Genomic DNA, 19,072 nt, shown 5'->3' with positions numbered 1-19,072 from the left:
CACCCCACCCAAACCCCATTTCCCAAATTGTCTCGCTGCAACCGGTCAGGCCTCGCCCGGACATTGCAGTATTCCCATATTATTATTCACCAGGGGACCTCTACGAACAACAGGAGCCAAACCTCAATGTTCTGCCAGTTGCCGCAGTCTTTTTTTTGTGTGTGTGGACCTTCTGGAAATGATGAAACTGGTGTACTCCTACACCCTGTGCCCTTTACTTCATACTGTATGGGTGGCTCCAGCAAGGGCTGGGATTGGAGCCTTTTGTACAATGCAAAAAATTGCACTTCCTCTTTAAATTTCAAGTGCGTGTAGGCATGACCGCATGCGTGACCACGCTCTGCTATCCCCAGACACCACACCACAGTCGTCTGTCCACGTGGAAGGATGCATGAAGAAAGCCAGTGCTGTGGTTTTTCTGCATTGCTTCCCTGTCATAATTTGCTTTAATTTTCAATCTCTGTCTTTATCCCAGACTCTGGTGCCCCATGCACCTCAAGAGCATGTTGGCCGATGGTGATTTCATCAGGTGCGCCGAGAGGGTTAATTTCTGGTGTTGGATCCCCATGCGGTCTGCTTGGAGTGTCTGGGGCCAGACCACTGGTGAGATCTCCTGTGCAGCGTGAGATATGCCTACACCCAGGGCCCTTAAGAACTGGCTCTCCTAGTGATGAGAAGTTTTTTTATAGATCACAGCCTGAACACCAGAAGGCATTATCCCATAGGAAGTGAAGATTCGAGAATGTAAGTGCACTTCTTTTCTAGGAAACCCTAGCGAGAGGGAGGGACTCTTTTCCTGGGATCTCTCAGGCTGGGAGGGCTCATACTGATCGTTTGATCGTGGCCCGTCGCGAGGCCCCTACGGCTGCGGCTGCTCAGGCAGTCAGCTACTGGGACTGACTCTGAGGGGCCTTTCAGCGCTCACATCGGACTGTCGTCTGTGGGGCCTACTGGCTTAGCCACCGGGGCCAATCCCAAGGGGTGCCTAAACTTGATCGGACTAACAGGTCTAGGTCTGAAGGCTCAAAGCCTTCCAGAGCTTTCCAGGAGGACCCAAAGAGCACTGAGCAGAATCTCGAGGGTCCCAGCTGACCTTCTCTCAAAGGCTCTGCACTTGAGTATCCCACACATTCCTTCATCCTCTCATCAATCAACATCAGACAAGCTCACAGCTAGACAGGAGAGCGCAATGCCACACCTGTGGCGCATCAGAGCTAGCTACTGAACCGTGCAGCAGCACAGGTCCTCAACATTCATCTGGCCTCCCCGCTACTTTTTCTCTTCCGTGGGTGGATTCATCCCCCATGAAGGTCCCTTGATGCACGTTCTACCCATAGTCCTCTAGTTTTCTGCGAAACTCTGAAGTATGGACATATCTGAGCAGGCGAGCTCCATCAGTACCGGCCACGGCCACTTGGACTCATGTCTCTATTGCACCACACACTGTCACACAAACTACGTCCGCAGAATGTAAGACGCACTTTTTATCAGTGTTTTATTGGGCTGATGAAATCACCATTTCAGCCCTGTAAAGCTGCAACCTTGAGAGCTCCCTTCTCTAGCACCTATACAAACTTCGGTACCTGTGCCTTCCATACCTGCGTAGACCAAGGTCCCCTCTTCCTGCCTCCTTCACAGGCACTAACGGTTCTGATCCCTCAGGTTCTTATGCCTCCTGCTGAAACGCAGCCCCCCCGCACCCCAGTTAGTGCGGTTCCTGACAGCCAGCCAGACTGCCTTGTGCCATTTTCCCACTGCACACTGATTCAGTGGGAATAAGCAACCCACCGGATGTTCAAGGTTATCATATGGATGAAGTCGTTGATTTTCCTTCAGCCTTCAATGACAGACTGGAAGGTCTCGTTGAGTTCACGGGGGTTCCCACTCCTCCGCAGGAGAATCCTGGGGAGGTGTCCTTAGAGCAATTCTAGCGCCACCGTCTTCCAGCCGCTCTATCTCCTTGCAGAGCGACTTGCTGACAGTGGTGAAGTAAATTTGGCAAATAAACTCATGCTTGCCAGCCAATGAGCAAGAAAATGGATGCCTGCTGCAGTCAGGAGCCGAGGGACCACTCTTGTCCTCTCATTCCCATCCTGACTCTTTTGTTGTCAGTGCAGCTTTTTTGTAGAAGTAATGAGGTCGGTATGGATGCACTTTAATACTAAATTCACAGTCGACTTCCAAAAATGTATTTTAGATGTTAATTTCGAAAGTTTGGAATGTTTTCATTCAAGCAGAGATGACTAGCTTACAGCAAAGGCAGCTAGCTCTCAAACAGAGCAAATCTTTAGTGATGATATCGAAGCCTGTTGCCTAGTCCTTCAGTCGGCCTAAGAGCAGAGGAGCGCGCAGTCCCACATCCTTTGGTGGCTTTTGAGGTTCCTCGGAGAGGAGTGCCAGATAGTCTGAGAGGTTGCCTAGCACACATAGGCGTAAGCAGTAGTGGACCACTCGCAAGGGTTTCTATTAGCCACTCTCGCTGTCCTCTGCATCAGACAGTATGAAGCAATGATAGTCACGTCCAGGTCCACCATTCCTCTATCAGAGGCAAGCTTATTCAGCACCAGGATCACTGGTTTCATCTCTTTGCTGATGAATGGCTTCTTTTTAGTGGTTTTCACAAGATTTCGCCTACCTTTCCCGTTTCCTCCTCCTGCTGTGCATGTCAAAAATAGAATTGTTTTAGATTTCAGAGATGGTTAAGTAAAAGGATTTATTAGCTTGCTTGCAAAACAGACGGCATCCTAGCCATTAACCATTCCCAACAAACGAACCTCTGCTTTCTCTCCAGCGGAAAGCCAAGCCCCTCATCACAGAAAACCACTTCAGATCTGCTGGTCAAGCCTTGGTCCTCTCACTCCAAGATGGGGGCAATTTCAACTTGGAAGGCCTTCCGTCGACTACCCTGGCACCACTGAGATCTGCCCTGCATGCTGTAGCTCGACCCATTAAAGGGCTGCACAAATTCGACCACATCACCCCTGACCCTCATCGAACTGCAGTGGCTCCTACTGCACAAACGTATCATTTTAAATCCTGCTGCATCATCTACAAGGCTGTCACTCTGAAGTCTCCAATCTACCTCACTGAGAAATTCAGCATCTCGGGTGGCCTACAGTCCACCAAAGGTAAAGACATGTGCAGACTTGAACTTCACCAGTGCAAGAAGGAACGAACCAGAAGGCAGGCCTTCTTTGTCCATACCCCAAGACTCTGGAACCTCCTCCCCATCAACAGCAGGTGGTCTTGGCGGACACCACCAGTTTGGTGCACCCTATGTGGGACATTAAGGTAGTATTTGTGACTCTGGTACATAAGCCTTTTCAGCCCATGGCATCTGTTGCTACCAGGTTTGTCACCTGAAAGACTGTCCAGCCGGTGGCCTTGAATCCATCTAGGAGAGCAAACAAAATTCAAGCTTTAGAGGCATCAGAACTGTACATGGTCTTTCATAGGCACAAATGTGTCCTTAGCACCTGTTCAGTTAATTTGTCAAATGTAGTGTCGATCTTTCGCAATAATCAGGAGATATTATATCAACATTGTTTTCCAATTCACGGTCAGAATCAGATACAGTATTGCATTTCCAGGGCGTCAGCTGGGCCTTGACATACTGAGTACTACTTGGCCCGCACCAAAGAGGGTAGAAAGTCATACACAATTATCATTACCTTCTGTGGCTCATCTCCCGGAAGACAAACATCCAAAGCTTCTATTAGTTACAAGGTTCAGAGGAAGGCCCCACCTGAGGGTATCTATGCATACGCTGTAAAAGTAAAGGTTACAGCTGTGGCTTTTCAAAGGCTCATCACGTAGAACATCAGCAAGGCGGCATGGGCATCTCCTTCTGGCAGCACTGTCTGGACATCTGTTCCAGGTCCGACAATGCCTTCGGTCAGGCAGTTTCAAAATACCTTTTTGCATAAGGTATCGGCTACGTTTGCTCCACCCTTCGTTGGGTGGTGCCTTGCAATCGCCCAAACAGTATGGCAGAAAGGGGGCAGGACGTAGGAGTAAGAAAACAATTCTCATTGTAGTGAATAGTCTACTACTCCTCATCATCGTTTATTCGAGCATCCATTCATTCAACATTACAACATAACAATCATACAAAAAAATCCATAAAAACCTAGCATCATGTAATGAAGAGTATTAGGACAACCCGATGCAATATCATTGAGTAAAAACAGTAAAATCTCATGAACGTATGCAGGCCTTAAAATGTAATCAAACAATGTTTGCTACCTATGCCAGAGTCCCCTTTCCTCCATGTAACTCTGTACCAATGGTTCTCTCCTGTGGCACTGCCATTAACCTTGGAACGGTCGCCTCCTTTCAGCCCGTTGTTGCCCTAGTGAGTTACTGCCCGTCACCTTTGTATTTATTGTCCCTCCTATTTATTGTCCCTCCATTTCCCATCCAAGGGCAGCAAAAGCCTTCACGCCTGCGCTTTTGTCGGCTTATCTAGTATATGCTCAAAGGCAACCTCCCGTTCTTTCTAAGGGGAATGGAGCACTGGTGCTGCCCAAATTAGTGAACGTTTGCCCGGCATGATGCACCTATAGTCCTGGTGCAGATATTCACTGCTGAACATGCCATGTCACTCAGACGTAGAAGGGCTACTTTTGGTATGTTCCAGCGGTCAGTTTTCAAATATACCTTGTTGTGCACTTGGCTATCCTGTTGGGTCTGGGGCACCCTACCCGTCTTTCTCCCAGTTGACCCTGGAAGAAAGCCTGCCATGAAAGATGGAATGATTATACTGGTGGATGTGATCTGCATTAACCAGACCTTCTGCTAGGATTACTCTTCAGTAGCCCCTCCCAGAGAGCGTCAATAAAGATCTCTTCAAACAAAGAGATGAGCCATTCAAGGAATATGGCCGCTCCAGTTACCCAATCCTTGTAGTGAGAAACATTTTGCGGGATCCTTCAAAGTAGCGCTAAGAAGGAAGACTGTCACTAAAGGGTGTAGATGGTATATGAGGATGGCGACATATGGCTTCTTTGTGAAGGTTGACCAATAGGAGGCACCTTCCGAGGATCCAGGAATGAGCCATCTATCGAAAGAAGACTGGTGTTGCGGGCGACTGATTACTTGATCCTCAAGGACTGGCATCTTGACCCGAGTTCCTCCACATGACTTTTGCAGATCCATGTTCCATTGCGTACTCGCAACAGAATGGTTTTTCAGGAGCTTTTGGCATGTCCTTACTACCCTTTCTGATGGTTGGGGACCGGTAGTATAGGATTTAGCTTGTGCTGCACTTTTTCGGATGCTCTTGTATAACTAAATAGTTGACCTGCTTCTTTGGAATCTTAAATATGAGATTTGTATCTCTTGGCTGCCTGGTCTACTCTCACAGCTACATGTATGTGTAACGTTTAAAGATCCAAGCAAATAACAGCGTGCTGATGTTTGTACAGGAATGTTTGGACCTGGTACAGCATCCCACAGTAACTTCCAACAAACCTGGGTGTGGAAGGAGGAGGAGTACACCATTCTAGGGCTGGATGATATGGACCAAAAGTCAAATCTCAATATTTATGGACTGAATGGCGATATACAATGTATATCTCCATATTATTTATGTGCATTAACTGCTCATTTCTAAGCTAACTACATGTGAGATGCCAGTGGTACTAATACTGAACTGTAAATGCAAAACACGACTTTAACAATAATTGTCAGTTAACCTCATCCTAAAATTGCAATTGATTCAAAAGGACATCATCTCAACAATAATGGCAATACTAACAACATAATGCCACTAGCATACATATCCCTATATGCACGGAAGTAGGCATTAAGTGACATTTTGTCATATTGATTTGTCATCTTTGGGGGACTGATATATATCTATAAAACAAAGACACAGGAGTGTCTGGGTCCCACAGATAGCCAGCAGACAATAACAGAAACACAGAGTAATCTGTTACAGAAACATTTCTAATTACGAACTCATGTGCGTGCAAGAGTGCAGCCAGCAACGCGTTTCGTGCCCAACCAGGCACTTATTCACACTGAAAACTCGAAAATATCTTGGTTAGCGACATTGTCTAATCCTATATGGCTTTTGAAAATATATTGATATATCTCCAAAACTCAATATATGGCCCTGCCCTACACCATTTAGCATGATAATGCTAACTTCTAGAAGTCGATTGATACCCCGTGGCATCCTCCTGTGCTACCTGCTGAAAAGCGGTAGGTTCTGGTAAACCCTACCCTTGCTGAAGCCTGAGCCGATGCGGCTGTTTTCCTGCTGGAAAGCTTAACAAGGCTGAGCCCCTACCCACCATGTCCTACAGGAGAGCAGTCTATGCACCGGCCCCTTCCATGGAGGCTCTCCTCATTTCATTCATAGGAAAGGTTTTGCAGTATGATGGGTCTTTCTGTTCAGCAAATCTTGCCCTCATTGAAATGTGTTGCAACGTCCCAAGCTGATTAACTTTACTGCATGGTTTTGCACTAGCAGTAGGATTCGTAATGCAACAGGTTAACCGTGCCTGCTGGGCCTAGAGACCCATGCTACTCCGCACTGATGACGCCCAAAAAGGCCGAAACATGCCCGATTTGCATATGGTCTTTGCCCCCTCTGTAATGGCTTGGCAAGCGAAGAACGATGGTCTGACGGTTGCCCAGAGCAATTGCCAGAGGTTTAAGACTAATTTAAAACCTTCGAGTCATCACCTCTTTGTTTTTTGCTTTTTTTCAGCCCTTTCACTAAATTAGTTTTTCCCCAAGTGCTGATGCAGGCTCCTTGGGAATTTAGCTTAAATAATGATGGCTTTGAGTTCTTTCTGGTGATGTAGGCACAGCAAAGGATATTCATAGATACAGGCCCAGTGTTCATACTTGGGTTTTTATGCCAGCCTCACATGGGCAACCTTTAATTGGGCTGTCTCCACTTTTCCTCCAGTCATGGGGACCTTCAAGTGAAGTACCACCGAGGCAGCTTGTCACTGCATTTCACCTTAATGAAATGCATGCTTGACCTGGAAGCCAGAGTGGAGCTCCTCAATGTAGGCTGGCTTGCTTACAATTCTGCTGCTCGCAGGTGATGTAAGTCTGTATGACGCACCTGCACACAAGTGCTTCTAGGCGCGACCTAGATCCATGGGTTGCGGCTGCGTGGTGTGGGTGATTCTGGCCCCGGTCTACAGGCTCATTCTCTTTGTGCTCATTGTCTGACCTGCAATCTACTCAATTCTGATGTGTTTTTGGGAAGTCCTCTGGTTCTATGCATCAAGCTGCTCCTCCATTTCATAGTCGAAGCTAGGTGTAGGGACTACAGCAACAGAGTGAAAAAGGAAAGTAGGTTGTGTACAGCGCCTAGCTCCTCTACACGCCGCAAAAGTAACTCCTGTTTAAACTTTGGGTGTAACCTGGCAGCCCCTTGTGCTACTGAAGTGACGCACCAGAAGAGAGCTGGCTCCACTACCAGGTTGGGACTGGCAATGTCCAGAAGCGCTGTCCCAACAGCGCATTGTGGGCCAGTTTGAATAGGTGCACTATGCATTGGAAAGTTTTGACCTAAGCTAATGGGCCAATATCCTTTACAATGCAACATTTGCCATAGTGTGTCCCATAACTGCAACTTCAGGTACCGATCACTCCAAATAGTTCATCGTAAAGTCATTAATTGAGATTGGCAAATGTGGAAGTTTTTTTGGTTGTTGCCCTTAGCCTGTTTTCTGCCAAAGTCTGACCCTTTCCGCTGCCTGCATTCAGGATGTCTTACGATGCACGGTTGTGTCCGTGGGTGCTAACCCACCTTCATCAACACTCTGTACAGTCTGTCCTCTTTCCAGCAGCTGGATCAAGTTTACTGGGACCTGACGGAATACTTCCCAGCCTCCTGCGCCAGGACCCTGGAGGACTTTCTCAGGCATCACCGGTGTGGGAGGCCAGGGCTGTCTGGGCACGCATGACTCATTGGGCGCCTCTGACTGGGAAGGGAGGGCCTGACCTTCAGAAGTTATCGGGGCGAGAGGTTCCCAGGCCCAGCAAGGCATCTTCACGGCAGCGGGCACTGCCAGGGAAGCGTCAGAACTGTTTGTGTAAGGAGATAAACGGTCCCCAAGGCTGGCGTTTCTGATATCCCGCCGCTTCCTGGTACATGTCCTGTGCCTCCCCCCCGACCCCCCTCCCCACCCCCGAACAGGTGCGCGTGACATGGCCTGTCACTCCGCCTTCCGCCAAACTAACGGTCATTTGGGCGTCCGTGCTAGGGCGCTCCCGGCATGCAATTTTCAACTTTTGCAGAGCGTGGTGCAAATGTAAAGAAGACCAGGCAAACTCGCCTCGTGTCTATGCTTTGCTTCAAGAAAGGAAAGGCTGCCTGCAAATTACTCTCTGCAGGCGGTGTTTAGTCCTGGATTCCTGTGGAATCCTCATGCTCATTTGGGGCGCCATTAGCCTCCTCCCCCCACCCCACATCCCCTTAAAGCCAGCACTTCCATGATGGCTGAAATGTCCAGGTGGTGCTGACTCCATGGACCGTCTTACACTCTTGCCATATGTGTATCCTGTTGCCAACCAGAGGCAGCTGCTGTCTTACTGCACCCTGAGCTACTCTGCTCACAGGGCCCCCAACAAGCTACAAAGGAGTGTGGGAGCCCCTCGAGTGACAACGAACATGGGTCAAATGGCCTGTTCTTTGGAATGTCTTCCACTCAGGAGGGTCTACAACCACGTTTTAGCTCCTTGCCGTAGCTCTCAACTCACACGCTTTTGGTGGGAGTCACCCGCCTTGTAAAGGGCTGACTCACCCGCCAAACCTCCTGCACGCCTATTCATTCCAATGGGCGTCTCACCCGCCAAAAACAAAATCAGGTGATTTCATCCGCCTTTGTGACACAAATGGTTTAGAGCTATGCCTTTCACTCTACACAGAGGAGAAATAACCATTTGCATATCAGTCTTTGTCCCACCCACAAGGGCAGTCCAGCACCGAAATGCTAGGCAAATCTCCTCCGAACAAGAGTACCATTGGCAACCCCAGAAAACGTGTCAGCCTTGTCAGGCCTCATCATTGGGATGGAGCTGATCCTCTCTAAGGCCCACAAGCCACAGATGTATGTTCATAGGGGTAATAACCTCCCTAACAACCCCAACAACCCTTCTAGAAACCTAAGAAGCCCCCAGCCTAATACCAAAACTTCCTCGCATAAATCTACCAATACTCAGCACCCACTCCAGCTCAACAGCCGACTCTCTTGAGACCCCACCACTCACCCAAGACACCACCACAATACTCTGCCACCACCTACTGAGACTACATTGTCCGGTGTAAGAGGAGCCTTAATAAATGCCCGGTCTATGGTGGCACATGCCACAGAAATAGCCGACTTAATCTCAACTGAAAAAATGGACTTCCTCGCTATCACGGAATCTTGGCTTCATTCAGCAGCCAGCCCAGCGATTATGTTAGCCATTCTGAAGGACAATACCCTCCTAAGAATAGACCGCACTACCTCTCGAGGCAGTGGCCTAGCCATAATTGCCAAAACAAGCCTAGCATTGTGACTTGCTTCTCCACTAAATGTAGATTCTTGTGAATTCCTGACCGCCAAACTAACCATCCCAAACTATATCTGTCCACCTAATCTACAGACCTCCAGGCCCGCTAGGCTCCTTTGAAGAAGATCTCACCAACATTCTATCGGATAACGTCAAAGATGCCTCACCAAGCCTTCTCTTAGGAGGCTTTAATCTTGGCTACGAAGACCCCTCCGATCCCAATGCCACACAGATTAACGATTCCATTGAGGAATTAGGATTTACCCAAAAGGTAACAGGCGTTACACACACTAAAGGTAGAACCCATGACTGGATAGCGGAGCACAATTGCCAAACTTCCATCACTGCCATAACTCCTTTGCCCTGGTCTGACGGCCACCTGATCTCATTCTCCCTAGAAGTCATAGCCCCCTATCATGCCGTCAGCATAGCCCCTGCCATTCCCACTAGGAATACAAAGAACATTACAGCCAACAAACTCATTCCTCTGATCCTCCCTACCTTGAATTCTCTCCCTGCCTCCACAGACCCGCTTACCTTGGTTGAAGAGTACAATAAAGCAGTGCTATCTGCTCTAGACACCATAGCACCTTTGAAAATCAGAAAGTCCAAACAAAAAAACATGTTAATACATGGTTCTCTCCCCACCTAAAAGCCATTAGAAACGTAAATGCGAACAAATATGGAGAATAGACCCATCCGATACTAATAAAAACAACCTCACAAAACTAGCTTCCTTGTACAAAAAAGAAATAATCCTGGCTAAACAAGAATCTTACAATTGCGCATTACCCAACATAATTCCAATACAAAAGAACTGTTCATAATCCTTAAAGAAATGGAAACACCTATCCAAGCCCCTGACACCTGCCTTAAGGACAAAAACTGGTACACCAGTATTCAGAGCACCCTAGCTAATAAAATAACGACCCTTCAGGCGAAAATTAACAACAAAAAATAATCCCTCCGTCTTGCCTCCAATCCTAACAATTTCACTGCCCCTCTGCCCCCGAACACCCTACTTCCCACCCCTTCTGAACTGTCTACACCTCTCCAACTTTAAGAAAGTATCCATTCTAGAAGTTGAAAAAGTCATCCTAACTCTCAAACCGTCCATTTGCCACGGCGACCCTTGCCCAGTACAAATTATAAAGGATGCTGCACGGGACCTCTCCCCATTCATAACTAAGCTTATAAATGCCTCATTCTCTACCGGCACCATTCCCAACAACTTGAAACAGTCGTGGGTCCTCCCACTCCTAAAAAAACAAACACTTGACCTGTCGATTCCCACTAACTATCGCCCCATTACCACAGTATCGTTCCTGCTTAAAATCCTTGATAAGGTAGCGTACCTCCAAATCCAACAATATCTGGAATGTAACCACCTCCTATGAGTACGTCAGTCAGATTTTAGACCTTAACACGGAACGGAAACTGAGCTGATCGACCTTAAAGCACAAATGGACACCCTGAGACACAATGGTAATACAGCACTACTACTGTTACTCGATCTCTCAGCTGCGTTTGACTTGGTTGATCACAAGACTCTCTGCCACCACCTGGACTCTGCCGCCCACTTCTCATAAGAAGCCATAGGATGGATTCAATCCTTCCTAGATAATAGAACCATGCGGGTCTTCGCACCCTCAGCAGCTGCGGACCCTATACCTATTACCTACGGTGTGCCTCAGGGCTCATGCGTTTCACCCACTCTGTACAACATCTTTACGAAGCCCCTTTTTGATGATCTAGATGGCCTGTGTATCACCTACACTAACTATGCGGATGATGCACAGATCCTCATCCTGTTGATGGGAAATTACGACAAGGATTTGGCCTTTGTGAATAGAGTGTACCTCATCATCCAGGCATGGATGGCTTCTCATGGACTATGCCTGAATGATGACAAAACGGAACTCCTCATAGTCGGCACCACGGCAAATCTCAATAAATTGGGCCATCTCTATTCTGACTTCATCATAGACAACAACAACATTACAGTAGCCAAAGAAGTTTAAAACTCTTGGTTTCTACCTAGATTCTACTCTCACCTTAAAAAAACAAGTAAATTCCATGGCCTCGGCTACTGCTTACACTTGTAAGCTAACTAGAGCAGCTAAGCCATCCCTTACACCCAATAATTGTATCACTCTAGCAAGAGCTCTGGTATTATCCAAATTGGATTATTGTAATGCTCTATACGTAGGGAGCAACAAATACATCACCAACAAGATCCAGATCTTACAAAACAATGCTTTGAGAGCAGCTCTCAACATTCCTAAGAAAGCCCACATATCTGACTTCAGAAGATCCAACAATTGGCTCTCCATAAAAGATAAAATCTTCCTTAAATCAGCCTCCTTGACTCATAAATGCTTGCACCTGGCCGCCCCACATTACCTCAATACTAGATTCCTGAGACAATCCACCAACCGCCCTTCTAGAACAGCCACTGCCAGCCTACTTCGAGTGCCTAGATTTAAACGCATGAAGACGGGCGGGGGTAGCTTCCCGGTCAAAGCTGCCCAAAATTGGAATTCACGCCCACCCACTTTAAGGGAAGACATGCCTTACCCACGTTTCAGATCCAACCTTATCCACTGGATTAAGTAACATGACTTCTGACTCCTTACCACACTGTCGCACTACTGTCCGCTATTACTGTTTATAATTGTTGTCTGATGTTTCCTGCCACCACTTGTTCATTTGTATGATATTTGCCAGCACTGTTTATTAATGTATTGTATTTTAATACACAGCAATGTAACCTAAAATGAACAATCCTCTTTGGCTTTCTGCGCCCTAATACCCTTGGGTCTGTTGCGCATTATAAATAAATAAACAAACTAACTAATATGAGCCCCAAGAATGCCTTCCTCACAGAAATTGCACTCCCGTCCCAAATGGGATGACTGAGTGGGTCCTCCCCCTTTGGGATGTCGGCCCCATCCTGTATTTCATGACCTTGTAACTTATGAACATTTTGGGAAGACCATGTATTCCATGGTGCTGATGCCCGCAAGACTTGGCTGCCTGTTTCATTTCTCCTTAAGATCTGCATCTACCATTCAGGGTAAACATAGTTTCTTTCCAGTAAAGGATGAGGGCTTGTAGCAGCCAAGAGAGTGAGCAATCACGTGTACCCGCACCCCCACCCTCCCCCTGTGCCCTCCCGACACACACACCCTCACTCTTGAGGTTAATATCTTTGAACCTCCTCCTCACGTAGATCTCCTGCTCCTTCACAAGGGGACCTGAGCACACCTACACTTCTTTACACCAAGGCAGCCATTTCATCTTAACCCTTCCTCTGGCCCCTCTTCATTTATTTGAAGAATGAGGCCATTCCTTTGGTGCACACCCAACCCCGCCCCATCTTGCATCAGAGAGACAGTCATCCCATTGGATCAATTCGGGGGGAGACGTGTGTCCATCTCACATTTGTTTTATGTATTTTAAAACAATGTGCTTCTAGCAGGTTTTGAATGCATTCGTTTCCTGCGAGAGGCATAGTTTCACATTTACTTTCATAGTGGGCACGTGCTAGTGGAAACCTCTTGTATGAGAGGGTCTCCTGTGCGTACTCCCAAACTCTTCTGGCATGAAGGAAAGAATAGTGACAGTTCTTTCAGACCCGAAGAGAAGTTGATGGGCATCTAAGCATGGAAGCAATTTAGCAAGTTTCAGACGCTCAAGTGCTTCCTCTCTAGAAGTGCTGGAGTATGCAGATGAATCCAGCACCCCTAGCTCAACTGTGCAGAATGTGCCATTCTTGCAGCTTGTCACTTCCACCCTGGCCCACAGTATGGCATGTCACTTTCAGTTTCACCCTGGCCCACAGTATGGCATGTCACTTTCAGTTTCACCCTGGCCCACAGTATGGCATGTCACTTTCAGTTTCACCCTGGCCCACATTATGGGCTGTCAGTTTCACCCTAGCCCACAGTATGCTGTCACTTTTTTCACTTGACCATTAGCACACAATCTTTAACTAGCCGATTGTCCACTGTCGGTCTGTCCCTTTCACCTGGGCCTGCAAAGACAGGCAATCACTGCTTGACCCGCAGTTCAGCCTGTCCCTCTCACAGTGGGATGACGCGCAGTCTGTTGCTCTGAGTGACTCTCAATATAGCATGTCATTCACTTTAGTCTGCAGTGTCCATTGGCTTAATTGTGGCCTGCATAAAACCCTGTTACCACAACTTCGCCAGCAACTTAGCGGTGACCGCCCACACTCAGCTACTCTCCATTCCCTTTTGGGTCTTTCTTCAAGATACCCGGCCCACCTCCACACTATATCACAAATTGACAGTGAAACAACTCTAGCAAACAATCTAGTGCCTGCAGCGGATTTATTGGCGAGAGTTTGTTTACAGGTGAACTGTGTTTGACTGCCCTAGCAACCGGAGCTAGACGGAGCTAGTGTCTGACTGTGCCCCAATCCCAAAGAAAGGAAGCCTGCATCCCTCTGAGCAGCTCCCGCATTTCTACATTTATAGCATTTTAGCATTATTTTTTGGCAACAGCCGGTATTTTCACATGTATACTTGCACAGGCAAGTTTACTTCTCCAACTTGTCTGGCAAGGGTCTGTCTTGTCACGGTTTTATAGCATGGCACACTCCAGCCAGGGACTCCTTCCCCTGACAATGAATGTGGCACACAATAAAAACGCCTTTTATCTTTGATAAACCACAGTTTCTTTTATTTGAGTAGGCCCCCAATCCGTCTCGCACCCAATCTTCACAAACACCCTGTGTCACAATGGACCAGGAACCAGGCCGGTGTGCTTCAAGAAGATATTTATTAATTTATGATTGAATGAAACAGGACAAAATATTTAAAATCCAACAGCCACTTATATGTGGAAACACAAATGCAATGCTTCTTACAGAACAATTGGGTCCGAAATCCTAACACAGTTCACACAGATCTTTAATGGCAAAACAGGAAAACTGTTTTAAAGCAAGTGATGACACTACGGTTAAGCACCCCCACCCTGCAACACTCGCCCCCAAACATCAGCGAACTTAATTCCTTTGAAGGGAAGGCAGTGTCCTGGAGTAAAGTTAGAGAGAGAGAAGAGTCGGATTTGAAATAAAGCCCACCACCCCAAGATGGGAAGTCAGAAAGGAAAATGAAAACCTGTTTTTGGAGCAAAACGGCAGAATCAGATTTTGCTTATTACTCGCACGGCTACTCACAACTGCTAGGGGACAGCTAGAAAGGAAATAGTAGTGTTGCTGCACTTGAGGAGATAGGGAAGCTTAGCGACTACTAATCAGCACACCAGGGCAACGTGGAAACAAGGTAGGAAAAACGGCAAATGGAAATTCGTTTTACATGGGATATACAATGATGGGCATCTAAGGTAGGCGTTTAGCTGTAAAAATCGGAAATCGGTTTTCAAAGGTTACCATGATCTCAGAGTGCCTTGCCTGGTACTCGATGGCAGGTGCACGTTGGCACCATGAGCTTCTGCTAGAGACGTGTTGCCTTGGCCCTGTTATCGGGTGGCGGTGTCTCGAGGAATGTTGAGCTGGAAGAGCCTTCCGTTGGGTACCAGTACACCTTGGAACGCAAATCTGACTGGATCTGAAGGCCTCCACTTACTCTGAGCGCCTTTCCATCGGTCCCTCATTGCAAGATCTAGACTTGAGCACTGCACCATGACTCACTGAATGCATGCCCCTAATGCAGCTTTAGTCAGCTGGCCTCCCTCCGGACTTGCTGACTCACTGAATGCATGCCCCTAATGCAGCTTTAGTCAGCTGACGGCCCCCCGGACTTGCCGACTCACTGAATACATGCCCCTAATGCAGCTTTAGTCAGCTGGCCTCCCTCCGGACTTGCCGACTCATGGAATGCATGCCCCTAATGCAGCTTTAGTCAGCTGCCCACCCCCCCCCCCCGGACTTGCCGACTCACTGAATGCATGCCCCTAATGCAGTTTTAGTCAGCTGGCCTCCCTCCGGACTTGCCGACTCATAGAATGCATGCCCCTAATGCAGCTTTAGTCAGATGGCAGCCGACTCACTGAATGCATGCCCCTAATGCAGCTTTAGTCAGCTGTCCTCCCTCCGGACTTGCCGACTCACGGATTGCATGCCCCTAATGCAGCTTTAGTCAGCTGGCCTCCCTCCGGACTTGCCGACTCACGGATTGCATGCCCCTAATGCAGCTTTAGTCCGATGGGAGGCGACTCACTGAATGTATGCCCCTAATGCAGCTTTAGTCAGCTGTCCTCTCTCCGGTTTCTGACTCACTAAATGCATCCTCCTAATGCAGCTTTAGTCAGCTGGCCTCCCTCCGGACTTTCCGACTCACTGAATGCATGCCCCTAATGCAGCTTTATGCAGCTGGCCTCCCCTGGACTTTCCGACTCACTGAATGCATGCCCCTAATGCAGCTTTAGTCCGATGGGAGCCGACTCACTGAATGCATGCCCCTAATGCAGCTGTAGTCAGCTAGCGGCCCCCCGGACTTTCCGACTCACTGAATGCATGCCCCTAATGCAGCTTTAGACAGCTGGCCTCCCTCCGGACTTTCCGACTCACTGAATGCATGCCCCTAATGCAGCTTTAGTCAGCTGACGGCCCCCCGGACTTGCCGACTCACTGAATACATGCCCCTAATGCAGCTTTAGTCAGCTGGCCTCCCCTGGACTTTCCGACTCACTGAATGCATGCCCCTAATGCAGCTTTAGTCAGCTGACGGCCCCCCGGACTTGCTGACTCACTGAATACATGCCCCTAATGCAGCTTTAGTCCGATGGGAGCCGACTCACTGAATGCATGCCCCTAATGCAGCTGTAGTCAGCTAGCGGCCCCCCGGACTTTCCGACTCACTGAATGCATGCCCCTAATGCAGCTTTAGTCCGCTGGCGGCCCCCCGGACTTGTGTTAGGCGCCTGAATTGCCGAGGTCAAAAGTGGGAAGAAACCTACTAATTCCTGTTATTGGGACACGTTTTCCTCCTTTTTAGCTTTTGACCATTTTAAAATGTTATTGGGTGTTCTGCATCTCACTTTTGAGGCCTTTTAATGAATATGTGCTTATTAGTAGAAGCCTTGCAAGCTACCTTAATGTAAGCCAGGGGCTCTGCACATTCTGCGTTGGCAAGTAGCCCAATGGGAGCACCGCTAGAACACGTTTAGCTTATAGGCGCTCCTAAAAGGTGGCGCTACCACTTTATTAGATTGGGAGTGCACAAAACGTGCTCCTACTACAGCAGCCGTAAGATCCCAAATACTTGGCGATGGTGGCCTGAGGGCCTTTGCCTGAAGCTGCTGCATGACTGTTTTCCAGCATCCCGGGATGTTGCCCAGTCCTACTTTGCCAGTGTCTGCGGCTGGTAATGGGCATCCCTTCACTGTATGCTGACTGCGGCCATGTGGTGTATGGCTTCCGCCAGCAAACCCCCCCCCGCGCCCCCCCCCAGTGCCCTAGCTTCCTACTGTGAAGTCACTGCAGGGGTTTAAAGAGCTTCTATCAGAGATGGACTGGCCTGCAGGGAACTCTGGAGATTGCCCAGTAAGCCTCTGCACCCTGGGCCTCTTCTGTGTGGTAATTTTTATTCCTAACCGTTCTCTTAGGAAAAGGGTTGGGCTTGCTAAAAATGTGTAATATGGCGCCCCTTTGAAAATGATTTCCAGGATTCTGTTTTGGTTCCCAGTCCACTCCTGGCTCCTAGTCAATTCATATGACGTAATCACAGGGGGGGGGGGGGTTCATTGTCTCTGCCTCTCCGGGGTCTAGCAGAGGGAGGGTATTTGGGCACGCCAGGTAACTGTGAAGTTGGGGTGTTGGGACGCTAGGTATTACATGTTTGATCTGGGGTGGAAAGGAACACGGGGGTGAGTGATGGTGTCAGGATGCCAGGTACTGTATAATTATTCTTTTTTGAGGTTGGAGGCGGAAGTTCTGTTGTGTTGTTCATGGGGGATCTTTGACATTATTTTGGACTATGCTGTGAAGGCATTGCAGTGTACGCAGCGTCTACCTCTGTGCCGTCCCAGATGGACTTTTTTTGAAGGGATTGGAATTCTGAATTGGTTTTTTCTTATAGGATGATGTTCATTCCATGCGGTATGAATGCGTTTGTAAGTACAGCTGTGACACTGGAGGTTTAAGAGTCGTGTGCACACCAGGCAAGATTGTATAGTTGTATAATGAAATGTAGTCTCAGCAAATAAATATGATTAAGGATGCTCCCAACAGTATGCAAAAAACAGATTATTCCAACGGTGCATAGAATGTATTCAATAGTGTGTACAGCCGACACGCGTTTCGACCTCGTGGTCGTTTTCAAGGCCTGTTTTCGGTATTGTGGTATGAAACCTTGATGGACTGGGTGTCCCTAGTAAGATAATTGGTTGAGCGGGGTAGGTAAATGTGTAGTCCGTGCCTGTCTCATCTGTGAGCAGGTAATGAGTCCCCACCCAAGCCGCGGCCTGCGTTTACGTTTCTGTGTAGCCACCCGAAGACATTCTATTCTGCAAGTCCAGTCAGCAAAATCGCTTGAGAGAGTCTGTCACCTGAAATAGGTCGTGTTCAAGGTTCGGGTTCAGGATCAATCCCACAGGCGATTCTCGTGACGAGAAACGCCTGTGGGATTCATCTGGGAAGGATATGTTTTTTGCGTACTGTTGGGGGACTATCCTTAACAATATGTATTTGTTGAGGCTTAATTTTGTGAGCACAAGTTGACCTTTCCAATTTCTGATCTTTTCTTCATAAATGTTCAAACCCCACTGGGTAGGTTTGTGGAAAAGGTGACCGCCGTTCAAACCCCACTGGGTAGGTTTGTGGAAAAGGTGACCGCCGTTCAAATCCCACTGGGTAGGTTTGTGGAAAAGGTGACCGCCGCCGGTCCAGAACACGTTTAGTTCGCCAGTGCTCAATAGCGCACGGATCCTATATCGAACCCACAAATACTTCTCTTTTGTATAATGACATGTGTGTGCTTATGGTCTTGTTTTTGAGTTGCAGTGTACAGCACGGTCTGGACCTGATTGACATGAATGTATGTGGAGGACATGGGGTTAAGGAACAGGTCACGGAGCTCTATGAGATGTGGGTAATAGGAGCTTCTTTTCTAAAAATATCGAGATTTCTCTTTCTCCTTCGGCAGCAAACCCCTTTTCCATGCCCGCCCATGGCGATAGGGCAGCGGTGGAGAAAGGGGTGCACGAGCACATAGCACCTTGGGGATCGGAATGACCTCATGGAGCACGCGATCGCCACTCTTCCCCGTAGTCGATAGCAACCCTCTTACACATCTGTGCAGTCATGATCCCGAGTTGATTTTGGGACCTGTATACAGGGGACAATAACCTGGAATTGCTGTGATTACACCTTGTCAGCCTACGCGTTGAGTACCTTGCAGACTTGGTGCGTTTGGCGAGGAGAAACCTTGTGGTCTTAATGCCAGGCTTTTGGGATTGAACAGCACGCAATGGACCTGTGAGCTGCTCCATGTAGATCTTGAAACCATGTCGGTATTGTCAATAGGGTGTGGAAAGTTCCTTATTGTCTTGTGAGTGA

The 19,072-nt window shown here is 48.0% G+C and overlaps 1 protein-coding gene across 15 annotated transcripts in view; it reads left to right on the top strand.

The window, feature by feature from the left end:
* SRCIN1 (SRC kinase signaling inhibitor 1) overlaps positions 1–19,072 on the top strand; it is a 1,709,922-nt gene that overhangs the window by 1,105,519 nt on the left and 585,331 nt on the right. The window lies entirely within an intron of this gene.

This window comes from Ambystoma mexicanum, chromosome 13, assembly GCF_040938575.1.
Source record: "Ambystoma mexicanum isolate Mex_15411 chromosome 13, UKY_AmexF1_1, whole genome shotgun sequence".
Classification (NCBI taxonomy): domain Eukaryota; kingdom Metazoa; phylum Chordata; class Amphibia; order Caudata; family Ambystomatidae; genus Ambystoma; species Ambystoma mexicanum.
Note: the sequence above shows the minus strand (reverse complement) of the source record. Positions and strands in the feature narration are given on the sequence as shown.